At 40.2% G+C, this 25,409-nt stretch overlaps 1 long non-coding RNA gene across 1 annotated transcript in view; it reads left to right on the top strand.

The window, feature by feature from the left end:
- The first annotated feature begins 7,551 nt into the window (after nucleotides 1-7,551).
- The window catches only part of LOC138845024 (uncharacterized), a 69,799-nt gene continuing 51,941 nt past the window's right edge, over nucleotides 7,552-25,409 (top strand). Inside the window, exon 1 of the long non-coding RNA XR_011381639.1 lies at nucleotides 7,552-7,815. This is a non-coding gene — a long non-coding RNA (uncharacterized lncRNA). The remainder of the gene's footprint in view (nucleotides 7,816-25,409) is intronic.

The raw sequence follows: 25,409 nt of genomic DNA, 5'->3' as shown, positions 1-25,409 counted from the left end.
GCTCCCCACAGATCCCCCTTTCTTTTTATTTTTGGTGTTGATACACGCCTGTCTTCGGTGCCCCGCAGCACACACTCTGCTCTGCTTGCTAGAGTTGCCCACAGGTGCTTACAAGTCCTATCAATCAGGCAAACCGAATCCGGGTCCTCCCTTTGCCATGTTGTGAGGAGGCTTTTAGGCGCTGATGCGTGCCTGTGTTCGGTGCCCTGCAGCGCATGCTCTGCTCTGCTAGAACTGCCTGCAGGTGCTTACAAAACCTAGCAATCAGGCAAACCGAATCCAAGCCTTCTCATTGCCGTATTGTGGGGAGACTTATTGATGTTAATTCGTGCCTGTCTTCGGTGACCTGCGGTGCATAAGCTGCTAGCCGCCCGCAGGTGCTTATCGTCCTAATCAGGCAGACCAAATCCAAGCTCTCTCATTGCTGTGTTGTGGGGAGGCCTTTCTCTATTTCTCTATCTCCGGGCATTCCTATTTCTCCTATTTTACTTCTATCTACCAGCATTCCTATTTCTCTCATTTTACTTCTAAACTTCTGTTTCTCTTATCCCTGCAGCTTCCTGGTGCCCGCCCCGAGGCTGCTTCTCGGCGGCTTCCCGGCTCTGAGCCGCTTCAGCCCATGCTTCTCTCATCTGTGCGGCTCCCTGGCTTCGCGCGCCCACACCACGGCCTCGCACTAGCCCCACGTTCCCTATCTATTCACGCCCCGTGCTCTCTCTGCACGCGGCGGCTTCCACGAGTCACACAGCACAGCTCACGTTTCCACCACCACCGGTATTCAGTCCAAGTTCCCCAGACTAACCTGGCGAATTCCAACCTGGCAGCCCACGTCTCTGCCTCTGGTTCCAGATTTTTACCTTTTGCTCCCCGGGCTGACTTGAAGAATTCCAAGATGGCTTATGTCTCCGCCTCAGCCTGCCCCCACGGCTTCAATTTCCCTAACATTTTTCTCTACCCGGTATGTTTCCCTAAGTTTTCTTCCAACAATATTCCTCCCTCATTTCTCCTGGCTTCTCCCCACAGTCCGTATCCAAGTCTGTTTCTTATAGGTTTCACTTTCACTTTCAACCTGCAGTCCGTATCTGAGTCTAAGTTACTTCTTGCTTTCACTTTAAATCCTAACTTCTTTCCCACAGTCTGTATCCGAGTCTATGCCCAGGCTTTTGATAGCTTCTTCCGACACCTTTTTCGTCCGGCTTTCCCTAGGCTCTTTGCTAGTCTCTCTCTCCGGTATTTTCCACTTCTTCCCATTTCTTCCCTCCTAGGTTTTCTATCCGAGTCATGGCACCATTATGTCGCTCCCCGTCTTCGTGGAGGAACGACACAGGACCCTGTGCTGTTCTTTTGTCTGCTCGGCCCTCCCCGGGTTTGCCGCTGGTTCTTCCCGGGTTGGCTACTGTCCCTTCCACCTCTGTGGAAGGGCGGTTCCCCCTGGCCACTTTCCCCACTTCCGCAGGGGAGCGGCACACCGCCGGCCGGCTCTCTCAGGGGCTGCACAGGTGTTCCTTCAGATAGATGTTCCTCTTAGATGTTCCTGGTGCATGTTGTCTCTCTCCTCCTTTATAGTCCTCTTCCGCCAATCCCAACTCGGCTGCCCACACGCCGAGTACGCTGCTCTCCTTCCAATCAGGAGCAGGATCAGCTCCTGGAGGTCATCACTCAAGTTGGCAAGAGGCAGCTGCGTAGAAGCTGTTTCCTCCTCTCCCAGCGCCATATTGTGGGAGAGCAGATGCATAGAATAAGTCTTAATTCCAGTAACTCAGTCCAGTCCGAGTTGCTCCCCACAGCCTCCCAATGTGAACCTCAGCAGGAAGCTGGAATTAGAAGCAGACTGAGGACCCAAACCCAGGCACAATGATATGGAATGTTTGTGTCCAAAGTAGCATCTTAATTTCAGCCAAAGGTTCTCCATCTCAGTTTCCATATGAGCAGTTCCTTTAAACTTTTTTTAATAAATACAAATTTTGGAAGTACAACATTTGGATTATAGCAGCTTTTCCCCCCACAACCTACCTCCCACCTGCAACCAACCCATCTCCCACTCCCTCTCCCATCCCATTCTTCATCAAGATTCATTTTCAATTATCTTTATATACAGAAGATCAACTTAGTATTTACTAAGTAAAGATTTCAACAGTTTGCATCCACACAGATACACAAAGTATAAAGTACTGTTTTAGTAGTAGTTTTACCATTAATTCACATAGTACAACATATTAAGGACAGAGATCCTACATGGGGAGTAAGTGCACAGTGACTCCTGTTGTTGACTTAACAATTGACACTCTTATTTATGACATCAGTAATCACCCAAGGCTCTTGTCATGAGCTGCCAAGGCTATGAAAGCCTTTTGAGTTCACAAACTGCAACCTTATTTAGACATGGACATAGTCAAAGTGGAAGTTCTCGCCTCCCTTCAGAGAAAGGTACCTCCTTCTTTGATGGCCTGTTCTTTCCGCTGGGATCTCACTCACAGAGTATATGAGAAGTTTTGACAGATGATGAGCACTTCTAGGAATACTCTCTTCCCTGGTCCCAGAAACACTGTAATTTCCTTGCTTTCTTAAACCTCAACTGCAGCTCTTTCCTTTGTAGGACATTCTGTACCAAACTCTAGGTGTTAGAGTGTTCCATAGCTGAATACTCAGATCTTTACCTCCATTTGCATTGTGTCCTTAGGGCATTGCATTTGGTTCTCATGTATTTTGACTCCATTACATATTGCCCATAAATTATTTATACAATATGAAACTATTCTTTGAACACCAGAGTCACAAAAATGTCCTCTCAGGGCCAAAATCTGGGCACTGGTTCAAGCCCTAGATACTTTACTTCTGATCCAGATCCTTGCTAATGTGCTGGAAAAGCAGAAGATGGCCTGAGTGCTTGGGTCACTATATTCACACAGAAGAGCCATTTTGAGATCTAAGCTTCTAGATTTGCCTGGCCTGACCCGAGCCTTTGCAGCCATTTGGGAAGTGAACCAGTAGATGGAAGTTTCCTTCTCAAATAAATTATATAATTAAAAAGCAAGTAATAAAATCTGTTCTCTCAACATTTGCCCTGGAATATCTAATAATCATCTTAAAACTGAACTCTGCATTTCCTCCCTAGATTTACTCCTACTCTAATCTTCTTTCTTAATTTTCAGTGAATGGTTTTCCTTTCTTAATGCATAAAGACATTGAAGTAATTCTAGACACACAAACGAGCCATTCTCTTTCTCATACCTATGTGTCACCTAATCGGATTTATTCCAGATTCAAAATGCTTATGAAACCCAATTAGTTCTCATCACCTCTATTTTCCCCATTCTGTATGGCTTCTAATATCATCATATTCTCCCAACTTGTGCCCCTGCTACATTCTTGACAACCTATGATCCATTTTCCAAATAGTAACCAAAGTAATTACATTAAAGTGTAGATATAGTCAAGTCACTCTCCTCAAAATTCTTCAGTGGCTTTCAGGCTATTGGGAGAATCTTAAATCCTTATTTATTTAGTCACTGAGTGTATCTCTAAGTTCTTTTTCTAAGTCATGTCCCATCTCCTTTCCCTCATCTTCTGTTACACTCATTAATTACCTTGCAGTTGACCTGGTCTCTTTGACACTTCTCAATCAGCCTAAGGAAGCTATTGCTCCAATTCCACTGTACTTACCAGTCCTTTGCCTAAACCTTACTTCCACTGGATACCAACATTGTGCAATCCTAACTTCATTCAGGCCTGTTCAAATGTCCCCACATTAAAGATGGTTCACTGAATATTATGTCCTTACCCCAACTCGATATAACTCCAATCTATCTCTAAATGCTTCATTTTTATTCACATTTGATCACCAGGTCAAGTGTCACTTTCTCTAAGAAGTACACACTAAGCCAGAAATCTACATCAATTTATTTGCTGGTTTCTCCCACAATACCATATACATTTCTCATCATTTATCCAAGTTAGCAGTTATTCATACATTGGCATGGTTATTTTCCCTTTATACTAGATCCTAATATCCATTAGATAAACAAATGTCCAGCACCTACCTAATTTAGTTCCTTTGCAAATAGCAGATGATTAACAAATTTGGGGAACTAAAATATGGAAGAATAAAAACCACTAAATAAATGAACGATTGAAGATCACTATATCCCCTAGTCCAACAAGTACAAAGGAATAAACCCTGGGAAATGTGGGAGCCTAATAAATATGTGGTAGTCTTTTAAAATTAGGAAGAAATGCAGTCTTTAAAGATGCATGCAAGGAAAAGATGAAGCATAGCCTTTTGCTAGACTACATTTATCCCCCAACACACCCATGTCTGGCATTCCTGCCTTGTCTGATGTTCAAAAAAACCAAGTAAATAAGTAAAATAACCTATGGAGAGGTCCAGCCATTGCCTTGAGCTCCAAGAAAGCACTTTCTAGGTACTTGGAATTTCCTGAATGATAACAATATTTTCTTTACTTGGTAGCCTTGAGCTACAGGATATCAGCTTTATCTCCAGAATAGTAAGAGGCTAAGAACAACCATGTAGGCAGTCAGCTCTGTGATATGACCTGCCCCCAGATAAAACCCTGGACACTGAGGCACAGATGAGCTTCCCTGGTTGGCAGCATACCATGTGAATGGCCACATATGATTTCTGGGGAAATTAATTTGCCCTCTACCACTCCACTGGGAGAGGAGTGTGATAGACCACAAATGTGAGTACAACAACTTTCAGTAAGTTCTATGAGTCTTTCTGGTATATTATTGAACCTGAGTGTAATCCTGGATATTCCTAAACTTGTAGTTGATGCTAGAAGTGAGGGTAGTCTTGTGCATCCTGAAGTCTACATAAATGCACCTAACCCAAGTGGTACTAGAGAAGCATGAAGTAGATAAATGAATAGTAGATGAAGTAGATAAATAGTAGATGCAGTAGATAAATGAATGATAAATTTTGCTTTTCTTTATGTTTCTTGCATGTTAATCATGAGCCTTAGAATCTATGTCTTAAAATAATTCATATTAGGGCCTCTCTCATATGCTCAAATATCATAAATAAAAATTATAAAAATGTTTACCTCCCTCAAAAATGACAATGGTATTTAAATGTAAAATGTAAAAAGCACAATTCTTTGCATGAGATGAGAAGTTAGTCAGTGTTCATTATAGTTTTATTATGATGGTTTTCCTCCTTTCTCCTTATCCAAAGAGTTGGAATTACTCAAGTTTCTCTCCATGACCTTTGTGGCCAAGACTTTTAAACATTTGTCAAAATATTTTTTCTTCTTCTGAGACACAGTTAGATCCTATTTCCCAGGTTCCCTTATAATTGTTATATTGTTAGACAAAATTCTAATCAAGGAATATTAGCAAAGTTCCAGCTTTGAGGCATTCAATAGCTATACATGCATTTTTTCAGTACTGGCTGACTGGAGAAGAGCCTCTGGGATGATTTTGGGAGCCTACTGGAAAGGCATTACTACAGAAGACTGAATATTTTTAAATGGCCCCAATACACCACCTAACCCCCTAGAATATTCTTGGTCCATTTTATATGGGTGAGAAACAAACTTCCTACATTGAGCTATCACACATTTGAATCTTATTTAGTATAACCTGGTTTACCCCAGAGAATGCAGGTCTCTGTTCTTATTTTTTCTGGTTTTTCTTCATTGTATCAACTGCAAAATTACTTATTACACTTTGGACAGTGTGCCTAATCTATAAGGCATGCGTTCTTCTCAGAACTCTTAAACCTCCTTATTTTATTTATGGTGGTATAAATTTAATTCTTCAACAAACAGCTATAATTCTCCTTCTGCCTTGCTTAAACTACTGAGAGAATTCCTCGATTTATAAAATAGAGCTCAAATTCACTAGCAACTGGGCATTCTTGTAGGGATTTAAGTTTATGTTTAATTTCTCTTAATAAACTTCATATATTTTGTTCTGTATTTTCCATTTATGACATTATGCTTGCTGAATTCCACTCTTCTTATCTGGGAACACTTTTATGCTGCCTCTGTACACATCTACCTTGAAATTCCAAACCAAATAGCATATAAAATAACTCTTTCACTGCTTAATGAAAATAACATTTCATCTGTCCTTGGTAGTACTAAGAAGTACATATACTTATATACATTTATATAAAAAGATTTATTTACATTATAGCAGATTATAGTAGAGATTCAGTCAGCAAGATAGATATATATAGATATATGTACAGATATAGATATAGATATGACTCCTTCCTATAGTTCTCTGAGAGTCCTTGTAAGGGTCATACATGAAAAGGTAAAGGTATCTGGAGTGTTACAGATTGAACAGCACTTATGAAAGAGTGTACTCACACTAGAAGCAAATGATATACACAAAATGAGAACACTGCCTTATAAAAATGTTTTGAAACAATAAGAATTATAAGTATGTATCTTATATAAATGTCCTTACAAAATCAAAAAAGAAAAAAAAAACGTGGATTTCCTCTCCCCGACAAAACTGTCTTGGATGATTTAGAGTTGCAATGTTGAGTGCACTTATTGCTACCCAGTGCCTAAAATGCAGCTAGCATTAACCAAGAAGTGCTGTCAATGTGAGGCTCACAACAGACTGGAAATAATAATTTAAAATTCCTCGCCAATAATTTTTATAATAAGTTGAAATACATTTTTATATTTTATTTGGCTGAAGAAAATGGCATTAGAGTAACTTTACCTCCTTATTTTTACTTTTTTGATATGACTACTAGAAAATTTATAATTACACCTCACATCTGTTTCTACTGGAAGCACCTGCCTGGTAGTAGAAGAACAGACATAGACATCTGACCCAGACCTTTGAAATTATAGGACATTATTTCTTCCAGCATCCGGAGTAATTTAACTTGAAATCCTTTTTATTTTGGAAAATAAAGGAATAGTGAGGGCCATGGAATCATGGTAGACCTGCCCCATTACTAGCATAGCTGGCTCAAGCCAACACTGTCACTGATTTACCATTCTTCTTTCTTGATAAGCCTGACTTAATTTTTTAAATAGGATGGGGGTGAAGAAATATATGGGCAGAACTTTTGGAAGTGACACTCAAATCTGATTAAGAGGGAGGACCTAAAGCTTGAAAAGAAGGCATAGATCTATCTCCTAGGACTTACATATGTGTACATGCACACACACACACACACACATACACACACCTGCTCCTCCTAGCTTTTCATTCATGGTTTCTCAAGATAAAATGATCTCCCTTTCTTTATACATTTTTATTATATTTAAGGTAACCAAATTCCATGTATTTCATATATACAGATTTAGGAATTAGCGATGTTTCTCACTGTGTTTCTCAAGTTTTTAAGACAATGCATTATGAGTAGCACTATGAGCAGGTGTACTCACTGAGGCGGGTCGGCTAGCGCCAGGCAGGATCCCCAGGGAGAAGGACGGGGACCCAGGGCGAGGCCACGGGCAGCTGGAGCTCAGAGGTGCGCGCCCAGGTGCGGCCACTTCAGACCTGAACCCAGGCCTCACCCTCCTGTTCCCATCCAAGACAACCTGAAGTCAGGGGTCCTGCTGTGGGGGATGCTGATTGGCTCTGTCCTCTGTGACGTTGCGTGCTTGCCAGGCCGGCAAACTGCCCAATCAGGCACGGTGCCGTCCACGCTGCGTCAGCACTCGGGGCCTTGACGTCACAGTTGTCTTAGCGTTCCGCCGAGTGAGGTCCGGGGAGGCAGCTCAGCTGCCGTGAATCTGCCAAGTGAAGTCGGCCTCTGCTTCTCTCCACCTTCGCTCCCCGGGGACGCTGGGCACCTATGGAGCCGGACACCGCGACACGGTGAGTGTGTGGGCCTGGGGGTCCCGAGAGGGGAACACGCCGCAGGCCGGGAGGACGCGGGCCCGGCACTGTGGACTCCATATTGGCTCTGGCTCAGGGCTTCCCTCGGTCCCCCAGACCCATGGGTTGAGGGCTCTGCCGGCACCCAGGACCCCCGAGGTCTTGCCGCTTCTCTGCCCGCAGAGACTTCTTGGCCCCGGAGCCATAGCGGGCAGCTGTGTGGCGGCAGCTCCGCGTCTCCCCGATTGTGCAGCGGGGACGGGGTGTTCACTAGGGAGAACGCGGGCGCTGTGTGTGCGGTTCATGCATAGGCGCTGTGGGTTCCTCCTCCCTTCCCCGCGGGACAGGCGCTGTGGATTCCTCCTCCCTTCCCTGCGGGCACTTGGTCCCCCCAGATTTCTAAATATGTGAGCCGCAGGGTCTCTTCCAGGGCACTGACTTCTTCACGTAGCTGTGTCTGGGACGTCTCACTCCGTTTTCTGTTTGCAGTAACACAGTAACATAGATTGAGTAAGGTAGAAACAGAAGTTTTATTTGGCTCAGAGTTTTTACCCAGGTTTTAGAGGGGCAGGAGGCCCCTGTAATTCGGTACTTGGGTGTCATCTTAGCCCTTACACTTCCTCGTAACAGATGCCATCTATATTTGCACTTTCAAAATAGAAAATTTGGCTACTCAAATTTGTGTGTATTTAAAAATGATTTCTGTTCCATGAAAGCCTTCCTAATCCTGAATATATGTCTAGTTTACCAAGTTATTTTGAATTTTTATTTTAATATTGGAGGGTTTTTTGCTTGTTTTGTTTTTTCAAGATTGTCAGAGTATGATTGACACAATTTGTGCGTATTCAAGGTATGTTTTGCTATATGAGGGGACCTTAAAAATTATGGACAATTCACATTATCGTTTGATTACGTTTTTCATAAGCTTTCTGGAATCCTTTTGTGTATATATATTATGAAATGATTAGGACAATCTAACATATCGATCACCTTACACCCCTATGTTATTAAAGCATATGTAAGATATTAGCAAGTTGTGAGTCTGTGATGTAATCATCTAGTTACTGTGTTGAATATTAAGGTCTTGAGGTGTTAATTTATCTCATAGCTTCAAATGTGTGTTCTGCTAACATTTTCCCATGTCCTCACTTTCAGCCCATGATAACCACCATTTTGTTTTGTGATTAAGTGTGACTTTCTTAGATGACACATATGAGTGACATTGTGTGGCATTTATTTTTCTGTGCATTATTTCAAATAGCCTAATGTCCACATTCATATTTTTGGATCCTTGTTCTGACAAAATGGAAGAATTTCCTTTTTAAGGTTGACTTTGATTCCTGTGTGTGTGTGTGTATCACATTTTCTTTACTCATCTGTTGACAATGGGGTTGTTTCCATATATTTTTCTTGTAAATAATGCTGCCATTAATGTGGAGATATGTGTCTCTTTGAGGTACTGATTTTATCTGCTTTGTATACATAGGCAATAGTGGGATTGCTTTGTCATATGTTCTATGTTTAATTTTGATTGAAGACCTACACAGTGTTTTCTATATTGGATGTATCAATTTACTTTCTATCCAACAATTTTTATATTCCTTTTTTTCATCCATGGTCCAATGTTATCTTTTTACTTTTGGATAAGAATCATTTTAACATATATGTGATGGTAACCATTGTGGTCTTGATTAGCATTGTAGTCTTCGTTAGCAGTTTTTGAGCCCCCTCTCAGTTACCTGTTGGCTACTTTTGTATATTCATTTGAAAACTGATCAATCCTTTGTGTGATTTTTATTACAATATTTACTTTTGAATTGTCTGTGTTCAAACTCGGGCTTTCCAATACTTTCTTCCATTCCTTGCTTTATCTGTTCTGTTTTTCCTATCGTATGAAGAATATTTCTTAGATTTCTTGCAGCCTTTGCTTTTTCACTTGTACTTTTAGTGTCATATCTAAACAATCATTGTTGAGACTAATATCAATGAATCTTCTTCCATTTGTAAGGGGTTTATATTCTCAGACCTTTCATGTAAGCCTTCAATTCATTTTGAGTTGACTTTCATGCCTGGCGTAATATAAAGATATTATATTTCAGTTTTTGGCATGTAGATGTCCAATTTGCCTCTGCTTCAGATGTGGTCAATAGTGTATAGCCACTTGGTAACTGTGGTGTTACTTGCTGGTCCCAGCATCCCCAAAGATGTGCCTCTAACTGGGCAGGATCCAGGCAGAAACTGTCACAGTCCAGTTTTAATTATTAATTATTTAATTATTAATTGGTACACATAGTGAGGTAGAAGGTATAGTACTAATCCTGTCCCTTCATGCGGTAGAGACAGTGATAATATGAGACAAGAATACCATTGGTGGCTAAGCTTATGTCACTTTCAGGTAGCCTGGGTTCAGTAGTAGTGTTTATTTGCATAGTTCATTTTTCCCAAAGTCATATTCTGGAGAATACTAAACGCACCAAAATAATATGAGGTAATATTCATTTAAAAAAAGGCTCAGAATCATCAGTTTACAAAGTCCTGAACACCTTTAATACATAGTGAAGCTTGTAAAGCTCAGATAAGGGCCAGCATGTGGAACCTATTATTTCCCCTACAGGACACCTACCACAGTCTTTGAGATCTCAGTATTGACTAGAGCACTATTTGATAAATGCTTATACAATGCCTTATGGTTTTATGAGGACTTACAGATCTCTAATCCATGACAACTGTGTGAGGTATTCATGGCTGGCAGTTCACAATGACTAAAAGGTAAAGGAAAGGAAAGCTACAGAGGGCAGAGGGTTAACTGTTGTCCAAAGTTGGCTAACTTTCCTTATGCCTCTGTGCAGTCTTTTTTTACCATCATTATAAACTTGTATTAAACCAAAATCTGTTCATTTCGTCCTTAGAGGTTTAGCTCTGAGAGTGATCATTTTTTCTGCAGTGACAATTTTATATTTAGGGTATGTTTGTATGTGGATTTTTGTTTGTGTAAAGTAGTAGGTATCATATGTTTAAATAACTTAATAAAAACAATTGGTATCAGATAGAGCATAGGATTTGCATGTCCACTGGGTAGTGACCATGAGAACAGAAATACTTTCCCTTCCCCCAGTGTTTTCTGAGTCAGGGACCCAGGACTTTATATTTTAACTAAGATTTTATTGCTCAGAAGCAGTTAGTTTTGGTCAAAACAGTGTGCAAAGTTGAATGTTTCTGCCTGTTAGAAATATTCTGTTTTTGTCATTGTTCCCTGTTTCACTGACCAGACAAATAAATATTTCAGAATGTGATGCCATAACAACACAAGGAAATGAGCAATCCTGTGTTGATGTCTGCATTTAAGGAAAGAGTGCATGATGATGTGTGTGAGCTATGCTAACAAATGGACTGACTGAATCCAGGCTGTGAGAGTTCTAGGCTTTGAGTTGTATGACATTGGCCACCATTGCAATGTCTTTAAGCCTGAAGTCCACATATATAAAATGTAGATGAAAACAGACTCTTATGGTTGTTGTGAAAATTAAGTATGACAATGCATATTCAACCACTTAAAACCTTACTTGGGGGTGGGCAGGGAAGTATGAGTGGCAAATCCCATTAGGATGGGGGTGAAGCTGACACCAGTGGTTGGGCCATAGGGTCATCTGGCTTCCAGCCATGGTAGTGGGAGCTGGAGCCTAGGGTGGTGTTCTTTGAATATTTCTTCATTATTGTTATGAATGTTTATGTAAATATTTCTGTGCTTTAAATACTGCTCTCTTTTATCATGTTATCATATTACAGTTTGCCTCAGACTTTTTAACTTTAAATCCTAAAAATTTTAACTACAAGATATCAAGAAGGGTGACTGTTTATGCAAGGAATGTGCATTCTCTTCTAGGGAGATTGTGCATTTTTGGTTCTAAGTATTTTTGTATTATTTGACATGGAAGTAGGACAGTTATTTGGGTTATACATTTGTTTTAAGGAGATGTTTTGAATTCAGGATTGATAAGGATCCTATTGTAAATATTAACTCAGTCAAATGAGTTGGGCTGTTGTGCTGTTTGGCCAAACACTGTTATTGATGTTGCTGAGTAGACATATTGTAGATGTGATTAACATCTACCATCATCTAAATAAAGAATATTATATATATGTATATATATGTATATATGTGTATATATGCAAATTCCTCTATTAAGAACCCAGACTGATACAGTAAGCAAATACAGACAAGAAAATATAAAGTCAAATTAGTAATATGCATATCTACTTGCATTCTGAGAAACGGAATGTGAGTATAATTAAAAAGGTTATGGGGGAGGCTGGTGCTGTGGCACAGCAGGTTAACGCCCTGGCCTGAAGCGTCGGCATCCCATATGGGCACTGGTTCAAGAACCAGCTGCTCAACGTCTGATCCAGCTCTCTGCTATGGCCTGGGAAAGCAGTAGAAGATGGCCCAAGTCCTTGGGCCCCTGCACCTGTGTAGAAGACCTGGAAGAAGCTCCTGGCTCCTGGTTTTAGATGGGAATGAATCCAGAAGTTGCAGTCAATTGGGGAGTGAACTAGTGAATGGAAGACCTCTCTCTCTCTCTCTTACCTCTGTGTAACTCCGACTTTCATGTAAATAAATAAATCTTAAAAAACTGAAAGCTTATGGGTATAATTAGAAAGCCTACTCTTGATGGCCCAAGTGCTTGGTCCCTGCACCCACATGGGAGACCAGGAGAAGCACCTGGCACCCAGCTTCGGATCAGCATGGTGTGCTGGCTGCAGCGGCCATTGGGAGGTGAACCAACAGAAAAGGAAGACCTCTCTCTCTGTCTCTCTCACTGTCCACTCTGCCTGTCAAAAAATAAAAAAAGCCTACTCTTAAGAAGGAGTTTATTATTCAATTAATTAAATATTTGTACTCTGTATAATGTCAATACATTTTTAATGATGCATTCTAGCTTGTTGCTCGAGCAGTGCTTTTCAAACCATCTGTAGGAAAGGACCAAGATTTTCCCATCCCATGGTAAATTGATATTTTGTAAAATAAAGTAAAATGAATAATAATTACTATAAAAGTGAAATTCTGGGAGGACAGAAAAATGTAATCTTTTTTTCATTTTAAATCAGATGCTCCACAAAATAATCATTGCTTCTCATGATAATTACCATATTTTTATTTTAAAACACCTAGAATCTTTTTGTTTTGTTGCTGTCTCTGAATATATAACTACCACAAATACAGATTTAATGTAATTTGAATGTTCTATTTTTAAGTAATTTCTCTTTTCTCCTGTCACATTAGTATTGTTTCAAACAAAATACTCATTCCTTGTCAAAAAATGCCAGCATATTGCTTTTCACTTCATAATATTTGCAGCATTTTAGAATTCTTTTGATTCTTGACTTTCTGCATTCCATCTGCATATATCTTTAATATCCTAGTTTAAGTCAGTATTTTCCTGGTGAAATGGAGGCCATCTTGCTAGGGTTTACATTGTGAGGTCATCAGCTTCTTCAAAGTTCTGTAAGTTGTCTTGGCAACTTTCAAGTACACAGTTTCTCAGAGACATCTTAGGATGAGGTAATCATCCACCACTTCCAGGTAATATATTTTGAGTATTTTATGGATGTTTCTGGGACTGTAAATTTCCCTTTAATTGGGAAAACTAAAATAGTTGAAGACTGTTATGGTAAGTGTCATTGTCTTTGTTTTTCTTTTTCTTGAGTCTTTTTTTAATGTGCTGTAATAGACTATTTATTACCAATTTTCCATAAGTCTTTTATTTTCTTTGACAGGCAGAGTTAGATAGTGAGAGAGAGAGAGAGAGAGAGGTCTTCCTTTCATTGGTTCACCCTGCAAATGGCCACCATGGCCGGAGTGCTGTGCCGATCCGAAGCCAGAAGCCAGGTGCTTCCTCCTGGTCTCCCATGTGGTGCAGGGCCTAAGCACTTGGGCCATCCTCCACTCCTTTCCTGGGCCCCAGCAAAGAGCTGGACTGGAAGAGGAGCAACTGGGACAGAATCTGGTCCCCCAACCAGGACTAGAACCCCAGGTGTTGGGGTCACAGGGGGAGGATTAGCCTAGTGAGCCATGACGCCAGCCTCTATAAGTCTTTTAATAATCTGTTATTTATCCCTCTGGATTACTGATTTATAATTATTTGATTAATATATTTCATTTGATAAAACATCTAACTTTTTATGTTTCATCTTTCAGATTACCATTACCTCTGTGTGTTTTAATATCCTAGTCTAACTTTATCCTTCCATTGTGAACCTGTGAAAAAATTAAATTTTGACTATGAGGTCATGAACTCCAATAAAATTGTTTTAAGTTCTACTGACAGTTGTCATGCACATACATTTTGACAAATCTTGATTTCCTTGATAATTCACACTATCCATGTAACCCATTTTTAGAGCCATCTATTCTTATTTTCTTTTTTAAATATTTATTTACTTATTTGAAAGAGTTACACAGAGAAGAGAGAATGAGATTTGCCATTTCTGGTTTGCTCCACAGATTCTTCAGTGGCTTGGGTGGATCAGGCTGTAGCCAGGACCCAGGAGCCAAGATCCAGGACCCAGGAGTTTCTTCCCATCGTCCACATGAGTTGCAGGTGCCCAATCACTTGGGCTATCTTCCACTGCATAGTTCAAGGCCATTTACAGGGAGCTGGATTGGAAATGAAGCACCAGGATAGGAAACAGCACAAATGTGTGATGATTCTTTCACAAATGTCAGTTTTACCTGCTGCACTAGGATGCTAGATCCAGTGGACATATTTTTAACTTATATGAATTTTATGGGACTCTATAATTACTATCAGTGTATGAGACTTGCAGTAGAGTAGTTACAGACACTGGCTTCATTGAATTCTTGCTGCTAACTTGTTTGATCTTTGATTTCTATTTTGTATTTTTTTCATTCATATTCCTTTGTAGAGTAATTGTAGTCTTATTTTTTTCCAGCCAAATATTTTTTTACTATTTGTCCTGTTGTTTCAATGAAATTATTGTTTCTTATAATATATTTGATTTCATAATATCTCCAGCATCATTCTTTAATTTTTATTAATCTGGACTTGTAACTATCATCTATGTATATTTTAATAATCTCTTCTATACAATCCGTCAACTGTGAACCTCAGGTCATTTTGTTTGATATTTTCATTATGAAGTTATCAACTGCCATAAAATTATGTAAGTTGTTCTGGGAATTTTTATGTACACAGTTTTTCAGAGCCATTTCAGGGGAATCTGGACACTGCCCCCTTCATATTTCTAGGTAATTGTGAATATTTATGAAACTGTGGGATTATCTTTGATTTTTTTTGAAAATGTGAGTGGGTTTGTTCTAAATACATATATCTTAGCTGTGTTATTATTCTGACAGGTGATATTTTCTTTTATTTACATTTCATGGAAAATTTTTGTTTATATTACCTTAATTATAATAGTATACGTTTGAAATATATTTTATTTATTTGAAAGACAGAGTTAAAGTGAGAAAGGAAGAGAGAAAGTGAGAGTGAGAGAGAGAGAAATCTTCCTTCTTGGTTCACTCCCCAAATGCCCACAAAGTCCAAGACTGGGCCACACTGAAGGCATAGGATAGGAGAATTTTCCAGGTCTCTCCCAGGGGTGCAATGGCCATGGAATTGGTCTATCATCCAGTGCTTCTGCAGGCACATTAGCAGGGAGTTGGATCAGTGTGGAGCAGCCAGGACTCAAATTTGCACCCATATGGGATGCCAGCCAGTGACTTTACCTACTTTGCCACAATATCAGCCTCAATAGTCTAGTTTTCAACAGTTTCTCTATCTCCTTATCATTCTATCATTGCTGCTAAAATTATTCACTTATTCTCATAGTAATAATATATTTTATTTCATAGCATCTTTTTTATTTGCTTTTGTATTTGAGTTTATAGCTGACACCTATATATCTCTTTAACTTGGTATTGTAAGCCAGTCCTAGCACTATGACTGCATGGACATCATGGTTGGATTTTTCATTAGATCATCAGCTCCAACCAAATACTACAGTTTTTGTGGTAACCATCTTGGACATATTTTCAGAGACATCCTTGATTCATCTGATAATTCTGATAATTCATTCTTGCAGTTAGTAAATTTTTATCTTTTCTGAGTGCTTGAGACTTCAATTTTTGAAAGTTTTGATAGAATACTTCTAGATACATATTTCCTTTATGATAATTGTGATTAGGAAAGAAAAAATAAAATTATTGTGGTAAATTATACGGTCTTTGATTTATCTTTCCTGAAATACATTTTTTGTTTTCCTTTTTTCAATGTACTTATATTGGTCTGTTTTAGAGTAATGTCTCATATCTCCTTTTCAAAGAATTACTGTTTCAACTGAAATTATTAATTTGTTCTCACAGTAATTATAAATAAATTTTATTTCTTTTAAAACTTTTGTCAGTATAAAAATAACAGTTTTCATGAAGTTTATAGATACAATTCCAGGAAGATGACCACCATTTACCCCTCCCTCAATTCCCCCTCTTGCTTTCTTTTTTCTTTAATTTTTGCAATAACAATTAAATGTACTTTATAATCACAGACTTAATGCACCACTAACCACAATGTTCAACAAGTAAAAAGTAGGAAAACTATTATTCCACAGGAAGATAGACTTCATAAACAATGAGTATATATCGTTGTGTCCATTTCATTTTTATGCTTTTTTGTATTCTATATTAACTACCACATATAAGATTTCTCACATATTACCATTTTTGTCACTGGCTTATTTCACTAAGCATAATGGACTCTAGTTGCATCCAGTTTGTTGTAAATGATGGGGTTACATTCTTTTTTATGGCTGAGTAGTATTCCATTGTGTATATATCCCATATTTTATTTAATAATATTTCTTTTTCTTAAAGATTTATTTATTTATGGCCAGTGCCATGGCTCACTAGGCTAATCCTCTGCCTTGCGGTGTTGGTACACCGGGTTATAGTCCCAGTCGGGGCTCCAGATTCTTTCCTGGTTGCCCCTTCCAGGCCAGCTCTCTGCTGTGGCCCAGGAAGGCAGTGGAGGATGGCCCAAGTACTTGGGCCCTGCACCCCATGGGAGACCAGGAGAAGTACCTGGCTCCTGCCTTTGGATCAGCGTGGTGCGCCGGCCGCAGCACGCCAGCCGTGGCAGGCATTGGAGGGTGAACCAATGGCAAAAGGAAGACCTTTCTATCTCTCTCACTGTCCACTCTGCCTGTCAAAAAAAAAAAGACTTATTTATTTATTTGAAAGGCAGAATTACAGAGAGCCAGAGGCAGAGAGAGAGAGAAGTCTTCCATCCACTGCTTCATTCCCTAGATGGCCGCAATGGCTGGAGCTGCGCCAATGAGATTCTTCCATGTCTCCAACATGGGTGTAGGGGCCCAAGGACTTGGGCCATTTTCCACTGCTTTCCCAGGTCATTGCAGAGAGCTGGATTGGAAGTGGAGCACCTGGGACTCAAACCAGCACCCATATGGATACCAACACTGAAGGTGGTGTGCTGTGCCACAGCACTGCCACCTCATAATATTTCTAATTCTTTAGTTTTGTCTTTGATATTATTTGTTTTATGTATATATATAACTATTATCCTTTTTCAATATGAGGTCATCATTTACATCAAAACTGTAAGTTGTCCCTGCAATCTTCATTTACACAAATCTTAGAGCCATCTTAGGTCCCACCAGTTATTCACCTTTTCTTGATGACAATTTTTGAAAATCTTTTCTCAATTATTGGGTTAACTTTGAATTTTCTTGTTATTTTTAAAATATCCAATCGAGTAGTTCCATGTGCCATCATCTTTCATTTATGATTATTCTCATGGACATGGGAATTTTTTACCATCACTTTATTTTCCCATTTTAAATATAATTTTAATGATTTATTTTTAGCACCTGCCTTTACAATCGTTTGTCTTTCTATTAATCTTACCAGATTAGTCATTTCTTCACAAAGTAACGATTATTAAGTGTTCTGTTTTCTTTTTTTTTTAATTTAATAAATGTGAATTTACAAAGTGCAACTTTTGTATTGTTGTGGCTTCCCCCACCAACCTCCCTCCCTCCCGTGGCCCTCCCCTCTCCCACTCCCTCTCCCATCCCACCCTTCATTGAGTTTCATTTTCAATTACCTTCATATACAGAAGATCAACTTAGTATATACTAAGCAAGGATTTCAACAGGCTGCACTCACACAACCGCACAAGTTATAGGGTAGTGTCGTCTTTAAGTTTCATAGTAAAACACATTAAGGACAGAGATCCTATGTGGGGAGCATGTACCCAGTGACTCCCATTGTTGATTTAACAATTGGCACTCTTATTTATGATGTCAGCAATCACCCGAGGCTCTTGCCATGAGCTATCTAGGCTCTGGAAGCCCCTTGAGTTCACCAACTCTGAACTTGTTTAGCCAAGGCCATATCACAGTGGAGGTTCCTTCCTCCCTTCAGAGAAAGGTGCCTCCCTCCTTGATGGCCTGTTCCTTCTGCTGGGGTTTTGTTCATCAGGATCTTCCCTTTAGGTTGTTTTTTGCCACCATGTCATGGCTTTCCATGCCTGTGAGGCGCTCATGGGCCTTTTAGCCAGATCCAAATGTCCCAAGGGTTGATTCTGAGGCAGGAGTGCTGTTTGGGGTATTTGCCATTCTATGAGTCTGCTGTGTGTCCTACTTCCCCCACAGGATCATTCTCTCCCTTTTAATTCTATCCTTCATTATTTGCCTACACTGGTCTTATTTGTTAAATATCTTCGACACTTACCCTATCTTTTTGATCAGTTATGTACTTATATTTATCACTTTACCAAGTGAGCTGGCATTGGTACATGCCTCCTTGATAAGATTGAGTTGAAATCCCCTGGCACATTTCTAGCTCTACCATTGGAGGGAAGTCCGAATGAGCATGTGCTGACCTATATATCTCCTCCCTCTCTTATTCTCACTCCTATATTTAACAGAGATCATGTTTCTATTAATTTTAAATGTGTGAGAATGATTGTGTGTTGATTACAAAGTTCAACCAGTGGTATTAAGTAGAACAAGCAAAGCAACAACAACAAATACTGAAAGGAATAAAATAGTAAGTTGTTCCTCAACAGTCCATTTAGTTGCCATCGATCAGGTAGAACATACAATATTTGTCCCTTTTGGACTGGCTTATTTCACTCAACATGATGTTTTCCAGATTCCTCCATTTTGTTGTAAATGACCAGATTTCATTGTTTTTTTACTGCTGTATAGTGTTCCATAGAGTACATATCCCATAGTTTCTTTATCCAGTCTTCTGTTGATGGGCATTTAGGTGGATTCCATGTCTTAGCTATTGTGAATTGAGCTGCAACAAATATTGAGGTGCAAATGGCTCTTTTTTTCTCCCCTTTAATTCCATCTGGATAAATTCCAAGGAATGGGATGGCTGGGTCCTGTGGTAGGGCTATATTCAGGTTTCTGAGGACTCTCCAAACTGTCTTCCATAGTGGCTTTACCAGTTTGCATTCCCACCAACAGTGGGTTAGTGTCCCTTTTCCCCCACAACCTCGCCAGCATCTGTCATTGGTTGATTTCTATATGTAAGCCAATCTAACCGGGGTGAGGAGAAACCTCATTGTGGTTTTGATCTGCATTTCCCTGATGGCTAGGGAACCTGAGCATTTTTTCATGTGTCTGTTGGCCATTTGGATTTCCTCTTTTGAAAAATGTCTGTTAAGGTCCTTGGCCCATCTTTTTATTGGGTTGTTTGTTTTGTTTCTGTGGTGTTTCTTGTTCATTTTATAGATTCTAGTTGCTAATCCTTTATCTGTTGTGTAGTTTGCAAATAACGTCTCCCATTCTATTGGTTGCCTCTTCACTTTCCTGACTGTTTCCTTTGCTGTAACGAAACTTTTCAATTTGAGGTAATCCCATTTATTTATCTTTGATTACCTATGCCTCTGAGGTCTTCTCCAGGACTTCTTCACCTGTTCCAATGTCTTGAAGGGTTTCCCCTATGCTCTCAATTAGTTTCATGGTGTCATGGTGTATCTCTAGTTCTTTGATCCATGTTGAGTGGATTTTTGTATAAGGTGTAAGGTAGGAGTCTTGCTTCATACTTCAACATGTGGACATCCAGTTTTCCCAGCACCATTTGGTGAAGAGGCTGCCCTTGTTCCAGGGGTTGGTTTTAGGTCCTTTGTTAAATATGAGTTGGTTATAGAAGTTTGGATTGAGTGCATCCTGTAGGTCTCCGACTGTATTTTTAATTTTTTTATTTTCTTCTTCCTGCGTTTGAACTGACTGTATTATTTCTGGAAGTTTGTCTTTGAATTCTGATATTTGCTCTTCTATTTCATCTGTTCAATTTCTGAGGGATTCCACGGTGTTTTTTATATGGTCAATTGAGTTTTTCATTTCCAGTATTTCATTCTGGCTTCTCTTTAGGATCTCTAATCCTTGGGCTTGTTTTTTGTTCAGCTCTTGAATCTGTTTCTCATTATTTCTAAGTAATCTGATTATTAATTTTCTGAATTCTTTTTCTGGCATGGTTTCAAATTCTTCTTCTTCTTCAGCCTCTGTTATGGTTGGTTTAACCTGCTCCATTGGCGAGTTTATATGTTCTTCTATATTCTTATTCTGGGTTTTTCCTTTGTTTTTCAGCATTCCATCTGCCTTGTTTTTCAGGTCGATTTCTCTCTGCTATAGGCTGCTGTGGGTCTTTACCAATATCCAGCATAAGCGTAAGCAGGCTGCTCTACTTTCTAGAGTTTGTTTGTTTATTTATTTATTTATTTATTTATAACTTGAGTGGGCTGGTGTCAGGGCTTTGAGGTGCCAATCTCCGCCCCTTGGGGGCCGCTTTCTCTGTTCCCTTGTTCACCTTTACATGTCAGTGCCTAGGGTTTGTTGGTCAGCCACTCTCCCTCACTGTGCCTCCTGGGCAAGGAGTGTTGAGTAGCTCCAGACCACCTTTGGACTCTGCCCCTGCTGCTTCCTCCTTCAGAGCAGAGGCCAGCCTCCTTTAAGCCCAAATGTAAACAAACAGGATAGCTGCTCTCTGCCCACTGCAGCTCTGATTGTGGGGAGGGCGGAGGTGAAGAACCAAAGTGACTCTATTTTAAGACAATAAAAAAGCAGCCTCCATTTCCCATAGCAGACCCGAGTCCTTGTAAAAGCAGGCATTCAGGCATCCCGGAGGTATCCAAGCTTACCAGGGATAGCTAGCTCAGTAGACCAAGGACAGCACAGTAGAGATTGCTAAACAAAGTAACTCCCTGTACCCAAAGCTCCCATGCTGTGAGCCCCCGCTGTAACTCCCTATACCCAAAGCTTCCATGCTGTATGTAACTCTTTTTTTCCTGCTGATGTAGCCCTTTTTTCCTTTAAAAACTCTCCCACACAAAGACTGGGGCCTCACTCCTTCCTCCGCTGTGCTGGTTGGTTAGATGGGGTCCCTGTCGTGGCTTGTACTCTCGAATAAACCTTGCTTTTGCAGTTCGGTATGATCGACTCTCTGGGGGTCTCTGTGGGGATCTAATGATCTGGGCACAACATATTTTTTGGTGCCCAATAGAGGCTCCGAAGGATCCTAGCATTTTTAATCCCTCAGTTTGCCCCCTTGTATCATGCCCTCTTCCCCCGGGTGCTATTCATTTTTTTTTTGTCTGGTAACTTGAGTAGGCTGGTGTCAGGGCTTTGAGGTGCCAAGCTCCGCCCCTCAGGGCAAGTTTCCCTCTCCTTTGTTTGGCTTGAGTTGTTGGTCAGCTGCCCTCCCTCACTGCACCCCCTGTGCAAGTAGTGTTGAGTTGCTCCACTCCACCTTTGGACTCCGCCTCTGAAGTTTCCTCCTTCTTCATAGTGTGGAGGCAGAGGTTGTTCACCTTTAAGCCCAAATGTAAACAAACAAGATGGCTGCTTTCCGCCCACTGCAGCTCCAATTTGGGGAAGGGCGGAGGCACCAAGGGATCCTGGTGTGTTCAGTCCCTCAATTCATCCCCTTGGATCATGCACTCCTTCCACAGGCACTACTCTGTTCTGTTTTTTATTTCCTCCCCCACTCAGTTGTGCGTGTCTCACTGTTCATCCCAGGGTGGGTTGGGGGAGGGGCGGCGGCAGCTGCTGCAGTGGTGCCAGGTGCCCTGTCTCACCTCTGCTTCCAGCGCTGGTGCGTAGACTCCCCTGCTGGTGTCCTACGCTTCAGGCGTCCGCGTCCTCCTCAAAGGTCCACCCTGTCTCCCCAGTTTCACAAGAGTTTTCTCTGCAGTATATTCTTTCTACCCTTTCCCAAAACTACAGATTCTCACCCCTCCTTGAACCTTCCCTTCCCAGACCATTGGTGTGCTCCCTCCCTACTCTGCCATCTTGCCCCCAGATTCTTAAGTTTACATGCACACATATTTTCAGAATAATTTTAAGCCTTCTGATAATTCATTCTTTTCAGTAATATATTTTTGCTTGGTCTCAATATTTATGAGATTTTTCCTTTGTTTTCTAAGAGTTACAATAGAGTATTCATGTCACATTTTCTTTATTGTTATTCAGATAAATGGTGACATATATCATTGACTAATATTTCTTGGAAAAGATTTAATTTGTTGTCCCCTTTTATTGCAATTGTGATGGACTATTTTTAGCACCTTATCTCACATTGGTTTTCATACCTCATTCCTTTCTTTAATGTTTTATTTATTTGAAAATCAGAGCATCACGGATGGGAGGGAGGAAGGGAAGGAAGGAGGGAGAAAGAGGAGAGGGAGAAAGGTAGAAAGAGAGAGAGGGAGAGAAAAAAGGAAAAGAAAAGAAATGAAAGGAAAAGAAAAGAAAAGAAGAAAAAAAGAAAAGAAAGAGAGGAAGGAAGGGGGCAGGCACTGTTCTAGTCTTGGTTGCTCCTCTTCCAGTCCAGCTCTCTGCTGTGGCCCAAGAAGGCAGCAGAGGATGGCCCAAGTGCTTGGGATCCTGCACCCACATGGGAGACCAGGAGGAAGCTCCTGGCTCCTGGCTTCAGATTGGTGCAGTGCCGGCTGTAGCGGCCATTTGGGGAGTGAACCAATAGAAGGAAGAACTTTCTTTCTGTCTTTCCCTCTCACTGTCTATAACTCTACCTGTCAAAAAAAAGGGGGGGGGGAAGAGAGAGAAAGAAAGAGCTCTTCTATCTGCTGTTTTATTTCTCAGATGGCTGAAACAACTGAGTCTGATCCAGGCTGAAGGCTATGAATTTAATATGGTTCTCCCACAAGGGTGTCAAGGTTCTAAACCCTTAGCTACCTTCCATTGCTTTTCTCAAGTCATTAGCAGAAAGTTAAATCAGATGTGGAGCATCCAGTGCCCATATTGGATGCTGACATCACAGGTAGTGTCTTGACCTATTAATCCATAAGTTCAGCCCCAACTGTTACTTAACAAATTGTTTATTTTTCTCACAATGATCACAATATGTATTTTATTGCATTTTCATCCCCATACTATTTTGTGTTTCTGCCTTTGCATTGCAACTGTCACCTTTATGTGTCCACAGTATCTTGAAGCCAGAGCCTTCCATGTTATCTTGTTCGTTGAGATGTTATCAGCCTTGGAAAGTGTAACTTTACCTCACAACTTTATGTACACATTTTTCAGATAAATGTAATGCAATACCTGGCTATTAACTCTATAGGTAACATTTTGAAAATTTTGTTGATATTTTGGGGGATCTAAATGTACCTTTTATTTTTGAAAATGACATACTCCTGTATAGTCAAGGATTTTAGTATTTTAAAGATTTATTTTAAGGGCAGTGTGGAAAAGAAACATGGGGGGGAAATTTCATGTATTTGTGTACCCATCTAATTGCCAAAGAAACTGGGACTGAGCCAGGCCTAAGCGAGGAGCCAGAACCTCCATCTGAGGCTTTGATGTGGATGGCAAGAAAAGGATTATTTATGCCATAATCTTATGCCTCCAAAGTACATTAGCAGAAAGCTGGATCAGTAATGCAGAATAGATTGTACTTCTACCAGGCATCACAATGTTTGATTAAGCCACTGGTGGCTTAATCCACTGGATGAGAACATCATCCCCCAGACATACTTATTTTACTTCTGTGATAGATGGTATGATCTTTGGTATAAATATGTTGGACTTCTTATCATTCATTTTTTATGCAACAGTAACAATCTGTACTTCTGTCACTTTATCTACATTAGTGTATTTTTGTTTCTTCTCCCAGGATATTTATTTGTTCTTACATTGATCATAATTAGCTTTTCACAATCATATGACATTTTAAATTATATTTATTTTCAGTAATATCTCTGTAATTAACACACAATTATTCTTAGGTGTTTAAATTTTAACTGAAAAGTGATCCCTGTTAGGAATTTGGAAAACATTATGTTGAGTGAAATAAGCCAATCCCAAAGGGACAAATACCACTTGTTCTCCTTGATAGGTGACAACTAACTGAGCACCAAAAAGGAAACCTGTTAAAATGAAATGAACACTATGAGAAATGGTGACTTGATCAGCCCTCACCCTGACTGTTGATGAGCATCTTAATATGTTATCCCTCTTAGTATCTTTTTGTTTGTTCTACTTAATACTTTTGGTTGAATACTGTAATCAATACACAATTCTTCTTAAGTGCTGAAACTTAACTGAAAAGTGATCGCTGTTAAATATAAGAGTGGGAATAAGAGAGGAAAGAGATGTGCAATTCGGGACATGCTCAAGCTGACATACCTCAAATGGTGGAGTTAGAAACATACCAGGGGATTCCAATTCAATCCCATCAAGGTGGCATGTACCAACGGCATCTCACTAGTCCCAGTGATCCATTTCTGTTCACAATTGATCGTAATGATAGGACTAAGAACCAAAGGGATCACATAAACAAGAATAGTGTCTGCAAATACTAGCTGATAGAATCAAAAAGGGAGAGAATGATCCAACATGGGAAGTGAGATACACAGCAGACCCATAGAATGGCAGATGTCCTAAATAGCGCTCTGGCCTCATAATCAGCCCTTAAGGCATGGGGATCCGGCTGAAATGCCCATGAGAGTATTTCAGGCATGGAAAGCCAAGACACTCTGGGGGGAAAAAAAAAAAAACCTAAATGAAAGATCTCTGTGAGTGGGATCCCAGTGGAAAGAATGGGTCATCAAAGAAGGAGGTGCCTTTCTCTGAAGGGAGCAGAGAACTTCCACTTTGACCATGGCCTTGTCTACATATGATCAGAGTCAGTGAACTCAGGGGGCTTCCATAGCCTTGGCAGCTCATGACAAGAGCGTAGGGTGATTACTGATGCCATAAACAAGAGTGTCAATTTGTTAAGTCAACAACAGGAGTCACTGTGCACTTACTCCTCATGTAGGATCTTTGTCCTTAGTGTGCTGTACATTGAGATTTAATGCTATAACTAGTACTCAAACAGTATTTTTCACTTTATGTGTCTGTGTGGGAGCAAACTGTTGAAATCTTTACTTAATGTATGCTAAACTGATCTTCTGTATATAAAGAGAATTGAAAATGAATCTTGATGTGAATGGAAGGGGAGAGGGAGTGGATAAGGGGAGGGTTGCGGGTTGGAGGGACATCATGGGGGGGAAGCCATTGTAATCCATATTCTGTACTTT

This window comes from Oryctolagus cuniculus, chromosome 13 (assembly GCF_964237555.1).
Source record: "Oryctolagus cuniculus chromosome 13, mOryCun1.1, whole genome shotgun sequence".
Classification (NCBI taxonomy): domain Eukaryota; kingdom Metazoa; phylum Chordata; class Mammalia; order Lagomorpha; family Leporidae; genus Oryctolagus; species Oryctolagus cuniculus.
Note: the sequence above shows the minus strand (reverse complement) of the source record. Positions and strands in the feature narration are given on the sequence as shown.